Source organism: Anopheles moucheti, chromosome 2 (assembly GCF_943734755.1).
Source record: "Anopheles moucheti chromosome 2, idAnoMoucSN_F20_07, whole genome shotgun sequence".
In the NCBI taxonomy this organism is placed as follows: Eukaryota; Metazoa; Arthropoda; class Insecta; order Diptera; family Culicidae; genus Anopheles; species Anopheles moucheti.
Window position 1 is genome coordinate 40,230,212 of NC_069140.1, and position 24,712 is coordinate 40,254,923.

The window sequence follows — 24,712 nt, forward strand, 5'->3', positions numbered from 1 at the left end:
GGAATTGAATTAAAAAATCCTTCATTCTGACAGCAAACATAACAAAGAGCGAGAGGAAAACAGCGCCCCCCCCCCGCCACGAAACGCTATGGGGAAAATCAGGTACCAGTGGCGCACTCGGTGGGCATACGAGGGAAAATATAACCGAACGTTTTTTTTTTGTTTTGTTGCGCAAATATTTATTTGCGGACCAAAATTCCCGACCAACAAATTTCAAACATCAAACAACGGATCCGCTGAAGCCACTCCAATGGTTTTTTAGCGCCCACCACCGGAGCATCAAGGGCCCCCCTGGCAGACAAAGGGCTCGAAGGGCTCGAAGGGGAGGGGGGAAAGAAAATGAAAAGGAAGCTAGAACAACGGCGAATTTGCCACCAAATCTATCGATGGGTTTTCGTTGCTTTTCATGTTATTTGTTTATGGTCGGTGTATGGTTGTTTTTTGCCTTCTAAACTTGCGCCGCCAGTTTTGTTTGCTTTGTGTGTATTACTTTGTTGCAGCATCATCCTTTATCGGCGGAATTGTTCGATGTTCGATTCGACACAACACAAACGCTGCCTGAATTCGTACGGTGCCCGTGTTGTTTGGGTTAGTCTCATGTTTTTTCCGTGATCTTGATGGGCTGGGCAAAATGTTATCAAATCTTCATCTGATTGTTCTAAATGAACGATTCTAGGGGAAAAGTATGTGTAGAAAGGTAACAAAAAAAAAAATGCGTTAAAATTGAAGTCTGATTTGAAACAGCCTTTAGTAGAATATATTGTAAGCTCAATGTTTCTTCATCTCGTTTGTCTGCTCTAATAACATGCCACATTATTTTGTCCCATTTCCACTGCTTTCTATAAATCCCAAACAAAACCATGTGCTCGAACTAAGGGCAAAGCTCGCAGCCTTTAGGCTCGTTTGGTATAGAAACGGAATGGACCAAATTATTCGTTTTAGATCTTAAAAATACAAAACCATTGCTCGTTCATCGTTTCTAACCGAAGATAAACACTTTCGCGAAAAAAAAAACGTAATCACTCGGCGTGAAAACCGAACAACAAAGCAATGTTATCACAGCTGTTGTCTGAGTGTTTGCGTTTGATCTTCATCTTACGCAGCTTAACAAGTTTACTTAACGTTAATGTTTGGACGAATTGGAACAGAGAATGTTCTCGGTACAAAATGATGGTGATCATAAAAGTAAAATAAAAACACAATGCCGAAGAAAAGCATAAAAGCACATCAAATGCGTCGGCCGGGAATCGAACCCGGATCAACTGCTTGGAAGGCAACTATGCTGACCATTACACCACCGACGCCTGTTGAAATTGGGACGGCAAAACGCTTTCGGCATCACATGATTTGATGAAAGATATAAAGAGCGCATAATAATAATTGATCTTATTCCATAACTTATTTGTACACTATTTGTTATGATAGAATTGTTTTGGTCGACTTTTCTCATAAGATTGCATTCTATTTTTGGCCTGCTTTGTACCCTGTCGTGTAATAATTTCCTTAATTAGGCAGGAAAAACTTAATACCTCTTTGTGTGCAAAAATAGGAAAACAAAAAGGTCCATTTCAAATGACTTCCTTAACAAATTAACTCTTAAGAAAAGATCTTTTATTTTAATTGCCTATTGATCTTTGATTTCCAAGCAACCAACCAATTTAAATTCATGGCTTAAAAAACCCGATAAAGCAATTATAAAAATGAGACATTCTTTGGAGACGGTTTTGTGTCCGTTACATTCTCGATGTTCGGACACAAAAACGAACAATCGTAGCGACTGGTAAAACGATATTCGATGCAATTAAAACACGCAAAGCGAAAGGATACAAGTAGCCCTCGTCCGCTAATAATGTACGGTGCGTGGCTCTGTCGCGAAATCTCATTATATTTCGCATTCGCTTTACCGCTGACCACACTAATGATCGTCTTCCCGTGCTCTGTCGCCTTCCGGATGGATTTCCTTCCCGGTGGACGAGCGCGTAATGCGCTAATGATGCATTGGTAAAGGTCCTTGGCTTCTGGACTGTCATTAGATGTCGTGAAATAATGACGCGAATTATTATTTTTCTGTTGTTTCCAATCACATTTACTCCACTGACAAAAACTGGCCTTTCCGATGGGAAAATCCGATCGAAAAAAGCCTAACTTATGAAGAAAAAGTAAATCCCTTTCTGAAAAGGTACATCCTTGTTTCAGCCACACTGTTATTCGGGTTCCCCTGTGGACGACGTTTGCTAAGTAAAAATAGAGGGAGAATAATTATGGACAAAGAACGAAGGGTGATATTGTTTTTATCAAAAAAAAACTAGATTGGCTCCAGAGAGGATCGAACTCACGACCTTCGCGTTATTAGCACGACGCTCTAACCAGCTGAGCTATGGAGCCAGATGCCAACGAGGCTGTTCAAACTCATACAGTATGTTTAACATGAAAATCGAAAGACTTGACAGTTGCGTATGGATCATACAATTTTATCACACATACTACAACTTTATATCAGTTGAATTATTCAGCTATTCATTCGAGCATAAAGGAGAACAAATAAAAAGGGTTTCCTCCCTTTATAATTACTATACCACCAACTATTAAACCAACTAGTAAAATAAACGAAAGTGGTATTGGTTTTTGATGCATTAGTGGAACATTTAAAAAAATTACTTTAGTGAGTTTTTCTATTGTTCAATAATAATTTAATTTTCGCTGAACTGATTTAACACTAAACTGAACTACCGGACTACTCATTATGGCTGTTACTCTGCATATTGAGTACATACATTTTTGGAGTTACACAATTCTACCATAGTTGATGTATGGCTTTTACACAACTTGTAGTCACTTTAATGGAACTATTCTGTCGTACTTACTCAAAGAACAAAATTAACGAACAACGCTTAAAGCGCTTGGTAGCTCTAGTGTTGATAAGGTGTTGCATTTTTTGAAGTTGTACGCATAATAAACATATTGCGTATGGTAAAAAAGTCACATTGGCTCCAGAGAGGATCGAACTCACGACCTTCGCGTTATTAGCACGACGCTCTAACCAGCTGAGCTATGGAGCCGGTTGCTGGTCTCGTGTTCAAACCTCTATAGTTTCTTCTGTTCTTTACTCTCAGAACTAAGCTACATTCCTTTTGCGTTTTCTTTCTCGAACAGCGCAATCGCATAACTTTAACAAGGGTTGCGTTTCCAAATAGAACACCCTTCCAGAACGAAGCGGAAGTTCTATATTTATCCAACATCCAGCAGAACAGCAGATGAGGAGTGTGCGTTTGTATGTGTGTGTGTGTGTGTGTGTGTATGTGTGTTGAATTTCGATTTTCTTTTGTACCACAATAGCAACCAGCAAACTGAACATGTCAGGATGGCCGAGCGGTTAAGGCACCAGACTCAACAGTCCAAGCGTAAACACATGCATATGTTGATTGCAGAATTGATAATGTGTGAATATATACTTACTCGTAACTCTCGATATATTTGACGGTCCAAAGTCTCTACAAACCGAAATACCTACAAAAATAACTTGTGAATGCTTTTCTCCCAATGTGTATCTTGCTGAGCGATCTGGATTTTACATGTAAAAACTTTGCCCTTACCCCCTCCACTTGAAGGGAAATCAACATTAATTGTGTGTGTGGGGGGGTTGTGTTTTCACTCCCCTCGCATAATAATATGTCTATGTTGAGCCCCAGGAAGGGAAGAGAAAATTACTTGTAAAGCGTGGGTTCGAATCCCACTTCTGACATTGTTTTTTTAAATAATTGTGTGGTCTAAGGCACGAGCCGCCAAAGCACAAATATTTTTTTTTCCCTCTTATAGAGAATGCATTGCGCTGCAGTCAAAGTACAGGCTTTTTGACACTTAATTCCTATTCCTATTTCTATTCTCTTTTGAATGAATCTTATAAATTGTTGTAAAAAATGCTCTAAGACTTCTTGGGATCTTTCTGTGTCCCTTGCGTCCGGTTGTTTCGGCTACCTTCGGCGTGTTCTTTATGTTAGTTTGGCAATTTATTATAAATTCTAAAAAGACTTTAAATTTATGTTCCAAATCGGCAATTATGGCTCTTCGAACTTATACTGTATATATTTTATGATATTTGGCTCTTGAACCACGCACACACGCCACTTTAGTCCTAATGTGTTTGATTCTCATCAGCCTCACCAAATGTCCCACTATTTTCCACGAACGTTGCACAAGTTAAAAAGTGAATAGTGATGTTTAAGTCCCAAAAATATATAAATTGATGCTGCGTGCATGATGCGTACATGATTATACGTAACTATTGGTATTTTAATATTGTTCTTTCTGATATTGTTGATATATTTTTAAGCAGCAACTTAAATGTTTTCATTCAATAATAGCTAAAATCTCAAAAATTGTTCTCTTTGCAAAACTAAAGTACACTCACTGGTGCATAATAGTATACTGTTTATGGCAAACCCCTAAGGACCACTAATAAAATACGGAAAGAAAACGAGGCCTAACAAAAAAGCGGGCAAGTGAATAATAAATAAAAAGAAGATTTTCTCGCCCGAAAAGGGACTTGAACCCTTGACCGTTGGATTAAAAGTCCAACGCTCTACCGACTGAGCTATCCGGGCTAGTTGCGGAGGGGCAAACTAGAGCGCTACCAATTCTACCAATACCTGTTGCTTCCACTTTCGATGACGACAATGACGTCATTATTGAATTTCTCAATACACGAAGAAATGCAATGCATTCAGCAACGCATATGCGCTTAGTAATTGCATTTGTTGTTTGCTGAATTGTTCTATTACATGGAAAAATAACTCAATATAAAAGTATCGAACAAAACCAACAATTGTGTGTAGGAATGTGTGTTGAATTTTGAACAACATAATATTCTGCAAAATTTTTCGTATTTCAATAGAATACGGAATATCTTTATACAGTACTAGAGAAATTGTAGCAATTTGTTTTACCATCAAACTTAAATTCCTAACTGGATTGGTTTTACGGTCGCAGGAGAATCAAGGACTCCGTGGCGCAACGGTAGCGCGTCTGACTCCAGATCAGAAGGTTGCGTGTTCAAATCACGTCGGGGTCACAAAATGTGTGTCGTCTTTCTTTTTTATTGAAGCTCACATGCGCACTCACTTTTTTGTGTAGAATGTTTAACGATTGACTTTATACAGTACTTGATCGAATTTTGTCACAAATAATAACTTTATAAAAGAAATTGTCCTCACTGTGCATGTAAGTTCAGATACACTTCGAACTCGTGGCATTGTGAGTATGCTTGAACGCCGATATTTGTCTCACGTACAATTTTAATGCGTACAGTTAATCTATCCAATTATTGATCTAATTAAAACGCCTAATACTAACAACACTAATCAAGCGAACTGTTCGGGTCACCAGCAGAAATTAAACTGGCCATTTTATAACCATAGCTCTAGGACAGCGGAAAAATAAAACTGGATCATTTTTGGCAAAAGTTTGCAAAAATGGTCCTTTGTTGATTTGTTTGTTTTCCCTGTTTGCGGTTTTACGCTTTTTTTGCCAGAGTTTGTTTTTCTGTTTTGTATGGTCATATGTGCTATGAAAGTAAAGTTCTTGAAAAATGTCAGACAAGCTGATTCAAACAAAGTATTTCAGCCCGAAAGTATGCAATGTGCAAACCATTCGTGTACATTCGGTTGCATAACCATAGGCGTGGAAGGGAAAAGGGATCACTTTTATAAAATAGCTAGTTTTAAGGTAAGTTTTACATTTAAAACGATGTTCCACCAGAAATGTTTCGTAACATTCCGTAATGCGCCTCACCGAAATATTAATATAAAACAAGATAATTTAACTACATGCAAAAATTGCTTTACCCACAGTTTGGTAAGTGGCAAAGCGTTGGGTGCTGTGATGTTGCGTCTCGTGGCCGCCGTTAACAATCCACTGGCAGCTTATTCGTACAACAGGTGTGTCAAAAACATCATTAGTTGTGATTGTTTCTGACCCTTTCTTCAACCGCCCACAGGGTGGGTTAGTGTGTGGGCAGCATTTTGGAAGCAAGTGCCAGCTGTGGTAGCGCAGTAGCCAAACCTGAAAGCATGATAGGTTTCCACACTCGAAATGGGTGCCAGAAACAAATAGACTCTGTCAGATCAGTTGTCAATCAGCCGACCTGTCGAGTGACATCTGCATGCTGTGGCAGCGCAGACAAAAATCAAACCGCATTGGGGGCCTTTTCTGTGGGAGTCATTCGCACCATGTCTAGCTCTAGAAGAAAATGCTCTATTTTTGCAGCAATGGAGTGCGTCGAGTCCGGACACTAAGCAGTATAACATTTTACTTACCAACAAAAATTATAAATAATTTTAAAATAGAAGAAAAGAAAGTAACACACTTTTTTATAATCCTCTTCTTATACTCAAACGTTAAGATCTGCTGAACCAAATGTTATAAGTGCTGTTTGATTATACTTTCGAGGTTTATCATGTTTCTCGATAATATATCCATTTATTCGACCAGTTTAATTTGTAAGCTATAATTTGTTGTTTATTGGTTGATTGCATTCAATATTCGAAACTTATTGTAGTTTATTGTATAAAGTTATAGTAACGAAACGAAATTTTTTCCATAATTTTTTTTTGAATATTTTTATCATGTAATACAATACCCAAAAGATATCCCGAAACATAAAAAAGTTTATTGAAATTAACACACACGCAATGTTAGTAACTCTAAATGTGATAAAATCAATCGAAACCAATTTTAAACCACTTTAAGGTATTGTTCTGCTATAGGACTCCTCTCCACGTCGTGCGCCATCACTCCCCACCCCAATATGGGCCTACCAAAACTCCACTGTCCGAATATGAACGACCTGAACGGACAGCTTGGTTAGGTTTAAAACACGACAGTTAGTCGAGTTAGGTTGCCGACTTTATAATCTTGTCTTGTAGTAACATTTAAGCATTTAGTGTTTTTAACTTCAATTAATAGATCTTTGGTATAGGACATGATGCGATTTGAAAAGATTTCCTGAAGAAATCAACAAATATACAGATATACACGTTGATGTTTCATTCTTTCTGTTGATTTAGCTTTGATCTAGTTTGATTTGGTGATTTTATACTGTTTAGTTACCTACTATTAATCAACCACGGTACGACAGATTGTACGAATAATAATTTCAATACTCACTTTATAGAATTAATAAGAAGCAGGATAATAATTAGAGATCTCCAAAAAGGAGATTTATGAAATTTAGTACTACCGACTGGATGATTAAGGGCATCGATCATCATAAAACAACTAATTGAAATTTGAAAAACAAAGAACGACCCAAATCCCAATAGTTTAATTCCAATAGTTCACTCGGTACCATCAATAACTCCATCAGCTGAAGGATTATTTTCCAACAAGAGAGCGGCAACATAACGATCATTTCCAGCTTACATCAAAAAGCATATTATCGTACCATTCAATTGCAGTAATCAACACTATGCTGCAGCAATGCTGGGCCTAATTAAACAGTAAATTTGCAACAGTTTCAGTGATCTCGAATCATCCGCGAATGTAATTGAAAGCAACGCCAGCACCACCACCCGCTTGATGTACAAACTGTTGCTGCATCCTTCGGCGATACAACAAAATCCGCATGCCTATCGCACCCGATACACGTCCGAGTACGCACCGGGGTTTGTTTTGCATTAGCCTGTCAACGTGCCGACAGTTATGGTGGGTAAATAAACCACTTTCCCGGTAAAAAAAAATACTCCCAAATCCGTGCGAGTGCGTGTGGTGATGAACAAACAAAAAAAACCCCGGTACTTTCACGTTGTATGCTGATCGGTCCCGGCTGTGTGCCATCAAGCATCCCATCCGGTCCGGCCGATCCATAAACGTCAAGCGTACCGAGCTATCACTCATTGCAGTTTTATCGCTCATTTTTGTTTTGTATTTTATTTTTTTTTATTGCGGAAGCACGGCGCACTTTTCGACGTGCGACCGATAAAACACGCATCGAACCTGACGGATGTTTCGCAAACGGTGGGCACTTTTGTTTATACAGTAGCGCTAGCGCCCTCCTGAACCCTGAAGTGGTATGCCAATAATGCGAACTATGCTCGCCAATGACTAATTGGCTGACGACCGGCCGTTGGCTACCGGGTATATCCTGTCCGCACCATCGATCGAGGACTCAAAGCGATCTACCCTCACATCATCATCACCAACATCATCATCATCATCATCATCATAAAAACAAGAGCGCTTTGTTGAGGAGTGATTGTTTTTCTTTTCTTTCTTTATGGACATTTTTCAGCTATTAAAATTGAGTTAGAAACGGTGACGACCGGTCGGTATGGATGGCTTCTTTTACGATGGTTCGATGGTGGTGGCGATCCCTTTTTGTGGATACACTGCCGTCCCACCGCAGCTGGGGGCAGTTGTAACGCTAGAGATTTTTTATTATTTTCACGTGTTTCATGAGCACTTTTTATGAGCCATTTCTTTCAACATGCCACCCGATTGGACGCGTGTGCGTTCACACCCGTCATTAACATCCTCGTTCGGTTTCGGTGTGTCGTTTGTTGTGGGATTAATTTACCACCGCCGCAGCACATGAACGGCGAGGTATTTGGTAACTTAAGAATAAGCGCACGGCAAAGAAAATTTGCATATTATGAGCAAAAAACTGTGAGCGATGTATTGTTGTGTTTTATGGTCTGAGTAGAAGATACATTCCAAATGGATTACATGGAGCGAAACATTTGATTGAGAATCCTGTTGAAGGCGTAGTGGAATAATTCTGATTTTAGTTCTTCATTAAATAAATGTGATACAGCTCGTACAAAAGCTACCTCGTATGATATGGTTGAAACATTCATGAGCTTGATTGCAATATTGAGCATGAGATATTCAAGAGTTATTGAAATAACTCATTTGTGACGTTTCATTAATTAACTCGTTACAGATATATGAAGCTTTAGAGTTCCCTGAAAGTATTACGAATCTTTCGAAATTCAGGATTGAGGATTAAGGACGAAGGACGAAGGATTTCGAGAGCTTCTTGAGCATCTCTCATCGTAACGTACTCCATGTGTTGACAAATTTTCAAATGCATGATATATGCAGCACAATCGCATCAATAGAACTGTCCACAAATTTTGTGTGACAATAAACATGTCCAAAAAAACCGTTAAGTATTTTAGAGCCTTTTTTGCCAACGGTTTGGAGTTTGCTAAACTCGCATTGAAAATTAACGCATTTCCAAATTGCTTCTGTAAAGATATATGTATCTTTGACGGACGATCTGAACGATGCGCGATCTACGAGAATCAACTGAAATTTTTCTGTCAGGAGTTATTAGTGTGCAAAACACCGATCATCAAAGGTTTCGTGAATCTTTACAAAAGAGATTCAATCATTTATACATTTTGTTCATTGAGATACAAGAAACTACATCAGATTTATTTAACACTTATTTGAAGCTTTTATAATATTTTAATATTTCTAAATAGTCTAGAAGTACTCCTCATTTAAACATAAAATTATTAAACAATTATTTCAATAGTTCATAGATAATGCATACGTGTAATACATAATACATAAAACAATGTATAAAATAATGTTTTGTTTTATGGTATTATTTTCCTGAAAAATGGAGAATTTTTGAACATTTAAGTAACGAATGATTTATTGTTTCTACGCTGTTTATGAATATTTATTTTTACATATTTTACATATTTGTTTTTAATACATATTTGTAAGAAAATATCACTTCCAAAGTAAGCAAAAAATCTCTCTCAAAATTCTTTAGAACATTTATGAATAGATCTTACGATAAACCAACAAACCTACTGATCACTATAAATATTTTTTTTTAGTTCGAGTTTCATATGTTAATGTTGATGGTGTAATGCATGCGCAATAATAGTGTATGATTTAATAGATACCGAATAGTTTTCATATTTTCCTCACTGAAACTATTAAAAAAGTTCTACAAATAAACGTATACCGGCAATAGGAAACAAGTTTTCAGCGGAGGAAAATTTTCTGCTTGAATCGAGTATTTATGATCTTGATTCTAAGCTTACTAAATTGAGTTTATACAGCTCCCATATTCTACCTCACATATATACTGTGGGTATGTCGCAGCATTCGTGCAAGTGCTTCCAAATCCTTCCCCATTGCACTCATGCACCATGGACCACGGATGGGTGCGTGTGTTTGACACCCTTTCCACCCCAAACCGTTTAAGCAAACTGTCAACGAGAACAATTCACCGGGGCCAAGTCGCAAGAAACACGGCACACGCTGCGGGACCTACTCCTCCTAGGTTGGCCCGTGGGAGTTACGAGGTTTTAAAAATAGTTCCCATACATTCCGTGGGCAAGCGTGAACATTTTCGAACCAACTTTTCACCTCCACTGGCCACTGGCAGGAAAAAAAAAGCATCAGCACGGGACGGGAGGCAGCCGATGGCGGGGATCCGGGGCAAAGACGTAACCGTCTGCACCGTCGTCCGAAGTGCAAAGGCTTTGAAATATTATTCCCCCGTCGATGGCAAGGAGGCGCACATTATCCACCCATTACCCATGGCCGAGTGGGTGGTCCGCGGGTCCGCGGTACGTTATGGATGGATTTCATTTCCCGATTCTGTCGCTGGGAATGCGGGCCCGGGCAACGTACGGCGAAGTACGGCCATGCACCGCGCACGAATGGTGCTGATTGTTTTTCTGCAGTGCTGCTGCAGGGCACTCCGGCACCGACCAAGGGGGAGGATTTCAGCCTGAGTTACGGAGCAAACAGGGCACAACTTTACTGCGCTGGGTTAAGATTAGTTTCTTGGGCGGATATTAAATCGTACGTTGTGCATCTGATAGTTTTCAGCAGGTGAAAAACATAAGATTTCTTTTGCGAGAGATAGATCATTTTGAGGTTTAGAATTCTACATAGCATCACAACTGTAATGAAGATGAAGGTGCAATTTAGAGTGATGAGATTTTAATGCTCTATAGATGATAAATCAGTTAAAACAATCAAACCGGAATTTTTTTGACGAAGAATTAGTGGCTTCAGAGATGCTTTCAGAACGATACTGAACAAACTTTAACACTGAGCTTAAAATTAGTTCGCCAGGCTTTCGAATTATTAAACATTATTCAGTGTGTTACTAAGATATACAGTCACAGAGTTTTAGGGATTGAGATGATTTGAAGAAAATGAAAATGTATTTGCTACTGATTTCCACATTTTTACACGCATAATTAAATAATTTTAAAAAAATATTTCAAAGTTGAAAATTGCTCCCCATGTTACACTGTTATGAGGTCACTTACGAAAAGTCGTTTATTTCCGATACGTTTAATGTTTTTATTTGTTATTTTTGATATACAAATATGCTCCTTGCACCTTCAGTAATATAAATTAATTTTTTAACAAACGTTTTTTAAATATACTATTTAGAATGTGACAACACTTCGAATCGTTTTAAGGGTTATGATTAAAAAATGATCTATATTCAATTCATTAGCTATATCTGCTTCAGATCCGGATTCAACTATCAATCCTTTCTATCAATCCTTTTTAGTTTGTTTTAGTAAGTAATAATAACTATAGCAATCACAAAATTTTCATTTTGTAAGTGCAATTCATAATCCTCAACGAGAAATATTTTAGAGCAAACTGTTACTACTTCCAGATAATGTTTATGATCTGTGTTTAATAACACGAACGACAGCGTTCGGTGTGCCCACTGCAGGAGATTGTGTTAATTTGAAATTGGAATCATTCAGCAAAGATCAAAATGAGATTGCGTGCGAGGGCGCTTTATGATCCACTGTCTTCCCATGGTGCTCCCGCCAGGTGGACCACACTCAAAATTAGCTTCTTTACGGGCGCAATGGCGCGTTGCAGGCGCATCAAATCCGTGTCTAGTGTATCGCCGTTTCAAAGACCGTGCCAGTCACCGTGCAAGGAACAGGTCGTCCATCTGCTTTGCGTCACACGCCTCCATCCGAAAGGATACCATCGACCTGACAGACGATGGTACCAGCGGAGCAGAGCAAGCTGTGCCGATCCTTTACCTTCCGTACCGAACCGAACAGCATGCCGTGCGTGTCACGCTGTGGGGTGACAATTTAATTAAAATACTGACTGCACTTTCCATTTATCGTTCAATGGAAGCGTCGCACTAGGGCAGTTCCGGTTGATCGTAGCTAAAGTTACCGACACGCAAATCCATGCCGTTGTAACTCGACGATGTAGTCGCTGTCTGTGACTATTATTGTTCGGTCGGTTCGGTTGCTACGAAAGTGCGTGCCTCACATTCTTCTATGAACACATCCTTTCCCGATCGAACCGACGCAACACTGCCGGCCCCTTGTGAGCTGGTGGAGAATTTGTGGAGAAAATGTTTCATATAAATTTCTCTCCACAACCGGCAATGGAAGGGCACACAGGACACAGGAATGGTATAGGAAAAATGCAGCTGGCTAAACTAAGGCAAACATTTTCAAACTATCGTGAATCCACCGTGAACGTATCTGCCATGTGTGCAGACCGTATTGACGATGCTTACAGTATCGTGTTAAAAAATAAACACGGAAACAATGAAAGTAGCCTCAAACGTTCGTGTTATCTGTACACATTGCCATACCTTTAGAAGAGTTACAGTTGCAAATAAATGGTTGTAACAAACGTATGTTGGTTGTTCCGTTCGGTTTTTATTCTTTTTAAGTTGCACATTGAACACCTTGTTATTGACATCTAAAATACACTCGAGAAAGATGTACAATCAACAAGTGTTTTCTGTTATCAATGTCTTTCTATTATTAATTTAGTACTTCATTATCTATTTTTTTAATGTGCAAATTATTTATATGCATTGAAACTAACTTTAGTTAAGTGTACAATGCTTGAACGATCAGTTCAATGTTAGCAAGCATATCGTGTGGGAATGGATGAAACTGAAATTCCAAAGACTCTAGAGAGACAAAAGGGTCCAAATTTTGCTGATATTCTAGTCGAACTTATCAAACATATTTAATACAGTACAAGAAACCATTAAGTACTTTGAGTTGTTGATGTGACATAGAACAGATACAATTTGATTAGTATCTTTGAATTATTTATCCCATATGAAACTAAAGGAAATGACAGACGTAATAATTCCAGCGATAGTATGATAGATGCTGTGCAACTATTTCAGCATTACCGAGCCACATTCCCACATTATTCAGATCCTTCTTATCGGCACAACAACCTCAAGAGGGCTAGGTCTACCATTTCTACAACCTTTCTTTGGTTATATTTACGCGTAGTTGCATAGTCCGTCCTGCGTACGAGGGATCGGTCCTGTCATGTAAAGATCGGCGGCACTAACAATACGTCACTGAGTCACTACATTATTTAGATCATCCGATTTAAATGTTGGGAGTATATGCGGAAGTGACACAGCAGCTTACGTGGTTTGTAAAAGCCTCTAGCCCTTTTGCCCTTTTGACGATATCCTATTAAATCTTGGAGTTAGTGGCAATCTTCAGGGAAACAGGACTGAAAACTTTTGAGACCATCATCTATAAATGGACAAAGAGCACTCAGTTTAGCTATGAACAGACGACGGAGATTACAGATAAAGGAGAATCAAAGCAAAATAAAGGTAGCAGCATAAGTACCTCTGCTAACAAATGTTGATCTACGCGGAGGAGATCAATAGTCATGCGATCGCGTCGGAACCGCAAGATACGCACAAAGGTGCAGTGTAAAAAGGTTTTTTGTAATTATAAAAATGTCGTGGAAGCATGTACCAGGTCCAAAACTAAAATCTACTTCTAAGATATCCTCGTCGCAGTCGCAAAGAGGACACCAGAAGAATGTTTGATCCCGTGAGGTGAGAAGAACTCTCAAGAAGAAATTACCAATAAACCAGCATCTTTTCGCTTAACTCATTTACAGGCCGTGTAATAAATGGCTTAGACTCAGGAGATTTGGCTGTAGCAACCCAGATAAGCCGAATCATTCGAACCATAAAATAATTACTAGTTTTTCAAAGGGTTTCATATTTCATCATTAATGTATTACCATTTTCATACGAATACTTAAATAAACGATCCTATAACTTATGTAACTTGTAACAAATCAGATCAGACACCTGCAATTTGATAGGCAACTCATGAAGATTTTGCCATCGATCATCCCAAAAACGGATTTCTGATTGAAGAGCGCATTGTAGTTTTCCTCTTTTCCTCACTTACTATTGAAATGCGTGCAAAAATCGGAGAAGAAGCAAATGAGTAATGCAAGGATACAGTACCAATTTTGCAATTAAAAACAAATGCTTTCCAGCTATTATGTGTACAGTGCAAAGTATTGCAACTGATCGACCGCACCATGCCCGGACAGGATAGACAATGAAAGTGTCCGTTGGTCACAGCATCACGTTTTGCTTTATAAATTCATTAAGCGCTTGAGGAAAACGGGCATAAAACAACACCAACCAAAACGAAGTAAAAAAACCGGGCAACAAACCGATTACATTACGCGCCAGAATGGGAAATCTCGCGCAAAAAGTATGCCGCCGTGTTCGTGCGTTGCGTTGTGTTTTCCATTCGCTGGAACAACCAACAGCAGTGAGTGCGTGCAATGCGTTGGTGTATGGCATTGTGAAGTTTCCCGCTATCGATGGGGCATCGAGCGAATTTCGATTATTAAAACATATGCCACATATGCCCGCTGTACGCCCGTAAGCCATCAATCCCAAACTCAGCCCTTTGCGCGGAAATGGCAAATTTGCCTGTTGAAAAGCAAAGTGTGAACATCCGGGGGAAAAGCGGGAGAAAAGCCGTGAAACTTTCCATTGTTTTGGTTGTGCATCCCAAACCGAGTTCGGTTAGTTAGTTTTGCCTTCTGTATGTTTCCGAATGCTCGATTTTCCACAACCCGCTCCCACCCGCTTCAGCCGTTGGGAGGAATGTTTTTTTTTGGGGGAGGAGGAAAGTTCCATGCGCAGGATACACCAGCGACCGTGGGGTTACAATTTCGACACAACGGCATTCGTGAAATTTTCCGACGAACTGGAATTATTGTTTAATTTACTGTTTCGCCCCGCACAGAAGCACGGCGCTCTATTTATAGTGCTTTGTTTACGTGACATTTGTGTGGCAAAATGGGGTGGGAGATGAAATAATGGTACATCAGCATCAGCACGCCCACCACACATAGTCAAACTTATATATGTTATAAACATGGACACACGCACATGCCATTCCACAAGAATGGTCCGCTGGGATATTGTGTATCCCCCAAAACGGGTGGCTTTCCTCCCATCCAGCAACGGTCGGAACATGGACAGCCGGCAGTATTACGGACGGGCAAAACAAAAAAACACCTCATCTGCTATGTGGCAACAGCAGGCAGGTAGAATGGAACATGTAGCAACCGGCCAAACTAACTTCGGTATCAGTTAAATTTTTAATTGGGTCAGATCGATCAGCGTGTCGTGTGGATGGGCGAATAGTTTCCCTCGGACAACTCTCGCTTGATATGGTACGACCACTGGAACAAAACCGTCGCCACGTTTCCGGTCATTTCAATTGTGGTTTTGTCCCTGCACTAGGGAATTCTATCACATTAGATCAGATTTTGCGTTACCCATTGAATGGAACCGCAGCCTTCAGGACATATGCCTTCAGGAAACAGGTAGCACAACTTTAGTGCAATTAGATAAAATGTCGAAGGCAATAAATAATGATTCACTTAAATTGAACAAATCCTTCCGAAAGTGTCGCAACTTCATAACAACTTGTAATTAAGAGTTTTTATCCATTTATTAGCACTTTATTGGTCATAAGATCAATAAATAAAAAGGGATAGGAAGGGATAACACAACATTTAAATGGACGGTTGTGCATTGGTAGTCGTACCGCTCTTCACATGATAGGACCGAGGAAAAATCTTATCCGGATCCCAAGAACCAAACCCCCGTAGCGAATCCGTATTATAAGCAATTCGACCAGGCCGTTCTTGCATTAAAGAAAAAGTTACTCAAAGCTGACGCTATTTATTATCTATCCTATTACGCGCTCTACGTGAGGCTCTCCCCATCCACAATATGTAAAGCAACAGCAAAAGCTCGTCCACGAGTTGATAAGTTCGTGCACATAATTAGCACACTTGGTTGACTACTTAGCAATGGCTTATTTAGCTTCATTAGCGCTAACTAACTTTTAGCATCGCTTGGCAGAACGTCAAAAGCTTCCGATGACTCGTGAAGGCACAACCGCAGAACAGCTGTTTCAACCGCATACACCTTGACGCTGCCGATAAGCAGCACACCACACAATCCCTTGACATTAGATCAATGCACCACTCGCCCGGCACAAACACACTTGGGGTACCCACGGTACACAGGTAACCGTCCAAGTTCAAGGTCTTTGCCCGTGTGGCTCAAAGGGGGTTTGATCGCGCGTAACCACCGCTGTGCCACCACAACGGCCCTGACGAGTTCCATCTTGCCGTGGAGTACCGAACAGCAAGAAACAACCAAAAACCCCGAAGCCAGCTATCTAACACCTCTCAAACACCTCTTTCCTAACCACCTGTTGTTACCTGTCTAGTGGGGATGACCGGGGGTGGTAAGCACGCGCCATCTTTACAATCCACAAACACATGCTCACGGTCCGCGCAGTTCACATCGAGTGGCGCGGATGTGATCTTGAATCTCGCGAACCGTGGAGCGCACTGCAATGGTGGGCCACGATCATGGTCGGCGATGAACGATCGAAGCTCGGCTCTTCTTCTGCAACAACTTGTCAAGCAAACGATTTGAACATTCGCGATCATGATTGATCGCACACAGGGATGTTGATGTTGTTGCAAACTGCAAACAAAGAACCAACCACTAGAAACATATTTAGTTGAGATGGCTTTGTTAAGTTGATGGCTTCGATCGCTTATTAAACTAAGCTCTTTAACCAACGATTCTTGTTGTAAGTAATGATGGAAATGTTAGGAAATTATTCTCTTATTGAAGAAATACAAACACCGAAACATTTTCGTCTAAATGCTACTACTCAGCATAAATTGTATAACCTTAATAAACGTGTGCGATAGCCACTTCCATTTTTTTTTAAATGTCAGCACACCTTCCACCATGTTTTCCGCCTACAATTACGCTACCAAGCACTTTTTGATTGCATAGCGATGAGTCAAAATCAACCGATGGGGAGCCAACTGTGAAGCAAATAGCGCCACACAAACGTTGCTGGTACTGTGTTTGTAGCATATAAAATCGTCTAACCCTTCGCGATCAAGGTGACAATTCTACCTTTTGTATGATTATGAGAATGATATAACACGTGGAAAGTGTCCACAATACGTGTGGAAGGGGTTGCATTATGATTGCATCCTTTATAGTACCATCCATTGTTGTGGGTTGTTTGCAAAAACATTACATGTGTTTGACGGTACATAGGAGAAATTGTTAAATTAATTGACACGGGCTGACAGGTTTAATATATGGTGATATGAATGAACAATCAATAGCAGCGGTCGCCTTACTTCTCGGAATAAAGTTGAAATAAAAATACACATAAAATAACTTAAAAAGCGACAAATTGTGACATTTAGCCCTAATAGCATTAAAATCATTTTGAAAATTCAGAGAAAATGGGATATTCGAAAATGTTTAGTATATGAACGTACATTCTCTGTTCATATTCATAAACATGGCGGAACATGCCCCACTGAAACATAAAGCGATATGAAAGTTGGGATTGGTGTAGAGTGTATTACCGGCATGAATTCATACATCTTGGATGATTCGTAGACGCTGAATGTTAGTGTATTCATAAATCTTTGAAAAAGAGATTCAGATTCATTCTGTACCCAAGTATATGAATCTGAATCAAATTCACCCAATTCATTAGTTCCGACAAAAATTCAGCAATGAAAACTCGAATCAGTAATGAAAATTTAATGCAGTTACCATTAAAGCTGAAATTTCAAATAGTTAGAATGGCATGCAACAATTTCAACGGAGCTCCAAACTGAATGGACCAGCAAGCCAACTGACCCAATAGTCACACAAAATTCTAGGTCATCATTCTGCTCAACTTCACCGTATCCAACGCTGAACGATTTGTGCATAACGTCAGTTAAACGTCAAACCGTGGTATATAAATAGAATAGAACAAACATATTGATCTAAGCAGCTCTAAGTGGTTGGTACATGTAGCCAAATTGGGTTTGTGTATCTTGTGAACGTCCTAAAGGTGAGCTTACTGTCGCTGTAATCACACCAATTCGAGATAAACTAAAGCGCTGCTAAATCCTGCAGATAGCAGATATGGAGGCGCCAATCACACCAAGAAGCGGCCATCGTACAGCCAAAAGGTAAATGATTAGGTCTATAAAGATTACAGCAGAACTATTGGTTGGTCGCTGAACAGATTGTGCACCGTTGGCGTTGCTTACTCACCGTCTTCTTTCTGTGGCTACCACATCCGAGCAAGCGGTGAAAGTGTGTCAGCCTTGGTGTTCTGATAGAACCAGCAGGACATCACGTACTTGTACACTAAAAGCTGGATATTAAACAACGCCAGACTAGTGCGCGCCTAGCCTAGCAAGGGTGAATTTGTTTTTGTTTCGCTAAATTATCGAATTTCCGTCGGTACGTTACGCCGTTGCAGGTTAGCGCACACCGGCTGTGTTGACTTACATTCGCGCGCGCGCCTGTACCCACGCACACAAACGTAACACGTAAGTGTTCCGAACCCACACACCCGCGCGCACATGTAGCACAGTGTGCGTAGCAGACGGTTTTGTTTTGTTGCTGACTCTGTTCTTCCGGCCCCGGCAGGCACCTCTCCTGTTTTCTGTCCACATGTGTGTGCGCACCTTCTGCGTGTGGCATCAGTGGAAGCGTCGGCTGTTTAGTTTGGTTGACATTCGGAACGTTCTCTCTCTGGTAGTGCCGCACGTCCAGTTTACGTTCGTTGGTAAAGCTAAATTACGATACGATAGTGCGTGTGAATGGGATAGATAGTGTACAATTCGTTTGTTTTTCACCACAGTTCTCCTCCCGCGCAATCTCTTCGACGCACCCGGTCATACACACGCATACACCCCCCCGGGGCCATTGGTTGGCGTTTGTTTGCCCTTGCTTTAGCGGCGTAATTGCTTTAGTTTCATAATTTTCGCAACCCGTCGGCAAATGGCCATGGCCATTGCTTTGCGCAATCGAATCGATTAAGCGCGCCGCTTCTCCACACACACGCCGACCGGGAGCGCTTACCGAACATTGAAGAGGTTATTTTGTAGGGATTGTGTTGTATGCGGGTGACTATGCGACTCACTTACACAACCTAAAACTCGCTGTCATGCACCTTTCGTATCCGCGCGCTCCCTCGCACTGCGTAACAGGCACAGGGTGACTAAAACTGTGCGTCGTGTGCTGGTGGTGGTGATGTAAATAGCGAATCGAGAATAAAACCCCTGCGGGTCACACGAAAAGCGTTGACGGATAACCTCACCCCCTTCGTCTTTTCCTGGTTTCTCTGGTCCGTAGTCTGTCGCGATTCTTGCAGTGTGTATGTGGTGTATGCTCAAACGCCGTCATCCTGACTGTCGCCTGCGAGTGAGCGAGTATGTGTGCGCGGGTGCGAGCGAGCGCACACGAGAGTGAGAGAGCGCACATTTGAAGAAGCGGAAAGGGAGAGCGTTTTTTTTTCTTTTTTGTGTTGAGTGAGTGAACCGTTTGGTTGGTCCGCTATCCCATTCTCCGTCAACTTTAGTCTCGAGGTAGAAACCGATTCACCGTGCTGCTTGCGTTTTTCCATGGGCATTATTCGGTATTGTCGCTAGGCGATCGTCGCGCTGGCTGTTGTTGATTACTTTGATCCCGGTGTGTAGCTAAGCATACTTTTCGTGATCGCGTGTGCGCGAGTGTGGACGTTGTGCATTTTAAAAGCACAAATCTACAACCTTCTAAACAACTGACTTTGGCGCTGGATGATCCAGTCGTGTGGGCGAAGAAGCGTCAGAACGGTGCAATAATACGGGGGTGTCGTAGGCGGTCGTACGCGTGCGTAGACAGAGAGCGAAAGTGTGTAAAATCCTTGTGTGCCGTCAAATGCTTGCCCAGCTGGATGCTGTAGGAGTCTTCATCTGTCTCTAGAGCGAGAGAGAAAAATTGAGATAGAGAGAGATAAAGAGAGTGAGAAAGAGATAGAGAGAAAGAGTGAGAACGAGCGCGAGAGAAGAATCAAAAGTGCGTGACAAGCTAACACATACAACGCGGCTGCATTGCGCATATTGCACCGCTCGTAACCGTTTGGCGGTTGAAGAACCTTGTTTTTCTCCACCCTCGATGTGCTAGTGCGCGCCTGCATGTTCGGAAAATTTCGGCTTTAAATTTTCCTACAAAACACACACACCCACACCCACACCCCTTTAGTATTTTATGGGTTTTCCGTAACTTGTTCCCCTGTTTGAAGTGAGCCAAGTTGCAAGTTTTAATTTGATCGTCTTGTTGCGTGCAGCGCATCGTGTGCCGTGTGTGCGTGGTGTAGTGATCGTGCATTTGTTGCGCTTCCTGTACAGCAGTGATTACAATTCTCTCCCATAATGCAAATGTTGCTGCAATCGTAAATTGTGCCCGCGGAGGTTTTGCAAATTTATGAAACGCCGGTGTGTCGTTTTACGCCGGATATGAACCATTTCGTTTCAACGGCAATCTACACTTACACATTTGTTTAGTTTGGTGTGATACAGGTGTGTTTTTAGTTTAGATAGACGGTGAAGTGCTTTGATTGACCCGTGCGCCAGGTGTTTGTCCGTCGTTAACCCTTTGCGCACCCTGTATTGCGCGCGGTTAGAGTGGAAGATTCCGCCGTTCTCTACAAGCACGCACAAAATTTTCGAATTGCCTTAAAAGATGTGTGTCTAAAGTATGTAGAATACTTAGAACAATCCAAGCAATCGTATTACCGTAGCACGAAAAGCTAGAAGTGTAAAGTCAGTGATCACTTGATGTGCGTGTGAGTTTATTGTTGTTGTTGTAATGGCTCCTGTCTGACAGGTGTCAAGCAAGTGACAGTGCGTGCGAAAATTCTTGCGTGTGCGGTATAGTTAGAACAGCAGCAAATAAAAACCAACGCAAAACACCTACAAAAAAACAGCGAGTTTGGGTCTTTTGGTTTTTTTTCCTGCCTCAAAAGAATCAGCTGCGAAGCAATATCCATTTCGTACAGATCCTGTCAGTTCCGTCAAAGTAAGTTGCATACCATCATCTCTTTATTTCGTTTTTCTTTTATCTTTATCTTTATTTTCCCTATCATTACACCGACACTCACATTTCCCGCTAAATGAATCTTCATTTTCTTTGCTTTATAGTTACATTTTCTGCATTTACACTGACAGCCTCTCCGTCTAGATAGAACTGTTCCACGACTAGACGAAACAAAACACATTTGTGTATATTTAAGCAGCTTGTATTCTTCTCTTCTTGGGCTTTCTTCTGCATATCAAACACTTTTTTATATAAAAATTCCTTCATTTTATGCTTTTTCCTATTATTTTTATAAATCACTTTCGTTGGAGTAGTAGCGCGTCACTTCCCGGTATCTTACTTAAAACGGTGTATTTCGTATTGTATGTCGGTTTGTTTTGCTACTCTCTGTACAGTTGTTTTTTTCTCATCCTCTACAAATATCTCCATTAACAAAGCATACCGTATCAAACATTCAACTATCGCATTTCGTTGTGTAATGTTAATTTAATGACAGTTTTGCTGTACCAATTGTAATGTTGTTTTCTTGCACTTGTTTCCTCTCACTAATCAAAGTGCATCGCCACCATCATGCTGAAAGATATGTTTTATTCTACTGCCACTTTTTTCGTCTTTATGCTTATGTGTTTCTATATGGCACTTGCTTACCTTTACATGCCTTCATTAGTTACTTTTAGTCAGCAAACCAGTGTTTTTATTTTTTCAACTTCCCTTGGCTATCCAACGTTGCGGTATTGATTTTTTCTCCTTTCTATTTTTCTGTTTCGCTTAATCATTGTTTTGTACACTTTCGCTCCCGCGCACTGCATTTCATATTTCATCTCAAAAAGTCTCAATTTGACGCTAGTTGCGCACACTTGTTCTCGGAACTGGGAGGGATGTTTTGTTGGGATGAGATTTTCTTCCTGTTGCTGAGGGTTTGTTTTTGTTTCTGGCCGCAAACAACGTGCCACTTGTTTGCCGTACACCTTCATGGCGATGCAAGAAAATAGATATTTTTTCCCGGTTTTTCTATCGTCGTTTCCAGTTTGTACACCTTCACTATGTGCACGATGGACGCAGACTGGGTTAGAAATGTTTTCGTTAATTTTTTAAAAACTATTTTAATTCTTATTCGTATTCTTTTATTATATTTTCAAAGCGGTAATTTTCATTACGATTCATACGATTTCGCAAATGCAAGCAGCAATATTGTTGTTCCTAGGATACTACAACGTCAACAGTTCTTAGAATACTGCTGTAATACCAATGTTTAGCACTGCTTATTATATTTTACTTTGAAAATAACTTAAACTTAAACTTAAATAAGGATTGCTCAAAAAACCTGCTTAAGCAAGATTGCACAAATGTGCTTATTTAGCTCATTATAGTAAACTTATATCAAACTGAAAGGGAAAAATATATAAAAATACTTTTCATCGTTGTTAACTATCCGTATTTTTATCCCGGTATGCATATGCTCTACGTCCACTGTGCATTGGGTAGGCGGTATCGTGGAATGGGCAAGAAATGAAAAATTACCTGCACACTTTATAGTTTTTTAATTTACCTCTCATTCTTCGACGCCACCGAAGAATACCTGCAGGAAAAGGTTTTGTTCCGGAGTTCCGACTGTAATAGTCATATTTTTTGTGTGCTCCGTGCGTGCCGGAAGATTCTTCTGCATTAGAACTCGTACTTCAGAAACCCAGCATGGGTCTTTGCACGATCACACGATTGCATTTCGCTTGTGTATGTGTGTTTGAGTGCTGGAGTGGGCGCGGATAAACTAAAAGCGAACATAAAAACTGCATCCTCATGCACTTGACTGGTTAATAAGCGGCCTAGAGGAGCTGTGAGCAAACAGAAAAGGTACCAAATCTTTTGCCTTGTTTTTATGTACGGACGTAGTTAACTTCTTGCAGCAAGGATCCGAATGATTGTGGACGCAAAAATACTGGCAAAAAAGGTGCAGTCATTTCTTTCGTAAAGGATGAAACTTGTGTGTTTTTTTTTTGGTTTGTATCCTGCTGCTCATTGCACAATCCAAGCGAAGAGTTGTAGGTACGGGGGATTTGTTGGTGTTTTATGTCCAATTTGACCGCTTCTATTCCGCGAGTAAACTGGGGGTTTTTTTTATACGTCCATACCGGCTAGTGTTCCAGCTGCGAGTAGTAGAATTCCGGGAAAACTCTTAACCACTTGATGAACATCACCCCCAAAAGCCGGGGGTAGAAAGTGGGAAGAGAATGGAAAAAAGGTGGACAGAAACACTGCACAAACTTTCTCAACCAACTCGCCGCGTGTTCATTTATCTTTGTCCACCCATTTTGCTTCCCTGGCCCTTTTGGACACCCTTCCTTCCTCCATCTGGAACGAATATGGCCGCGAATGTTGTACCATCTGAGGTTGCCATCACCCACCACCATCATTTGGGTGGTTTTTATTGTACGCGCGGTAAAGAATGAAAAGCGGGCAAAACACACCCACATTGGCCGCGGGGGTGTGTTTGCCTCTCGATGCCGGCACGATTAATTATCGTTGGGTGGAAAATGTCGGAAAATCTGAAAGGTGTAGCATTCTGGCATCATTGCCGGAACCGGGAACTAAGTTGTCAACTTGGAGCATGATTATTTTTTTTTACAGAGCTCGTTACCGTCGTTTGGAGCTTTCCTTCCCTTTTTTCACAAGCATCTTAAAGAATGCCTAACTACCTGTTGTGAGTGTGTGTGTGTGTGTCACGGTGCTGCTAGGCGCATGCCTTCTGTTATTAAAAATTCAACCACCCTGAAGTTCGTTATCCTTACCGGTGTGTCTACAGGATCGCGTGATTAGAAACCATTTTAGCGGTTACACGGTGTAGTAGAAGAAGGTTGCTCTGTTTGGTCACGCTTACAACCAACAACATTTATTTATCTTGAAAAGGATGGGTGGGATTGGTGTCGGAAGCAGGACGAAGCAAGGAGTTGATCTATTAGCGGTCTATTTAGTGGTCAATTGTGGTGCGAACGGGAACCAGCGCCGGGATGAGTGGGCTAAACCTACAACACCCGCATTCTCGCCTTGAGTTGAGTGCGTGCGTATGTGCGATAATTGACACGTGTTGTTGCGGTTCGTAGTCCGATAGTTGTGGGGTTAGTTTTTTTTTATTTTGTTCGTAAAATGTTCATCAGTTTCACGAGTGAAGTGTAACAAGTTTTCCAACGGTTGTAGCTATTGGGTCTTTGATTACAACACGGAGTGCGCAATGGGAGTTCTTCGGCAGCGTCGCTTTCGGGGACTAGAATGATTCATTTTTAATGCAGGTTAGTTTTGGCTCTCGGACCAGTTTCACGGAAAATCCAATTAGTCGGTTTGGGCCGGTGGCCATGTAGTTGACCATTTGGTCTGAGGTCATCAATACCGGTGATTGGTTTGTTGGAGCATATGTTGCATTGTTTGCGATGATGTTTTTTTTTTGCTATTGAAGCAGTTATAAGG

The 24,712-nt window shown here is 40.8% G+C and overlaps 1 protein-coding gene and 5 non-coding genes across 9 annotated transcripts in view; 2 read left to right on the plus strand and 4 right to left on the minus strand.

The window, feature by feature from the left end:
• Positions 1-1,232: 1,232 nt before the first annotated feature.
• On the minus strand, positions 1,233-1,304 carry Trnag-ucc (transfer RNA glycine (anticodon UCC)). The gene has a single exon. It is a non-coding gene; the product is annotated as a tRNA-Gly (tRNA).
• Positions 1,305-2,311: 1,007 nt separating this feature from the next.
• On the minus strand, positions 2,312-2,385 carry Trnai-aau (transfer RNA isoleucine (anticodon AAU)). The gene has a single exon. It is a non-coding gene; the product is annotated as a tRNA-Ile (tRNA).
• Positions 2,386-2,985: 600 nt separating this feature from the next.
• On the minus strand, positions 2,986-3,059 carry Trnai-aau (transfer RNA isoleucine (anticodon AAU)). Its single transcript has one exon. It is a non-coding gene; the product is annotated as a tRNA-Ile (tRNA).
• A 1,469-nt stretch (positions 3,060-4,528) lies between these two features.
• Positions 4,529-4,601, minus strand: Trnak-uuu (transfer RNA lysine (anticodon UUU)). The gene has a single exon. It is a non-coding gene; the product is annotated as a tRNA-Lys (tRNA).
• Positions 4,602-4,996: 395 nt separating this feature from the next.
• On the plus strand, positions 4,997-5,068 carry Trnaw-cca (transfer RNA tryptophan (anticodon CCA)). The gene has a single exon. It is a non-coding gene; the product is annotated as a tRNA-Trp (tRNA).
• A 15,883-nt stretch (positions 5,069-20,951) lies between these two features.
• The window catches only part of LOC128298966 (polypyrimidine tract-binding protein 2), a 212,359-nt gene continuing 208,598 nt past the window's right edge, over positions 20,952-24,712 (plus strand). For all 4 annotated transcript variants that reach the window (XM_053034786.1, XM_053034788.1, XM_053034790.1 and 1 more), the window contains exon 1: positions 20,952-21,235. The gene's annotated coding sequence lies outside the window, so the exon portion shown is untranslated. The remainder of the gene's footprint in view (positions 21,236-24,712) is intronic.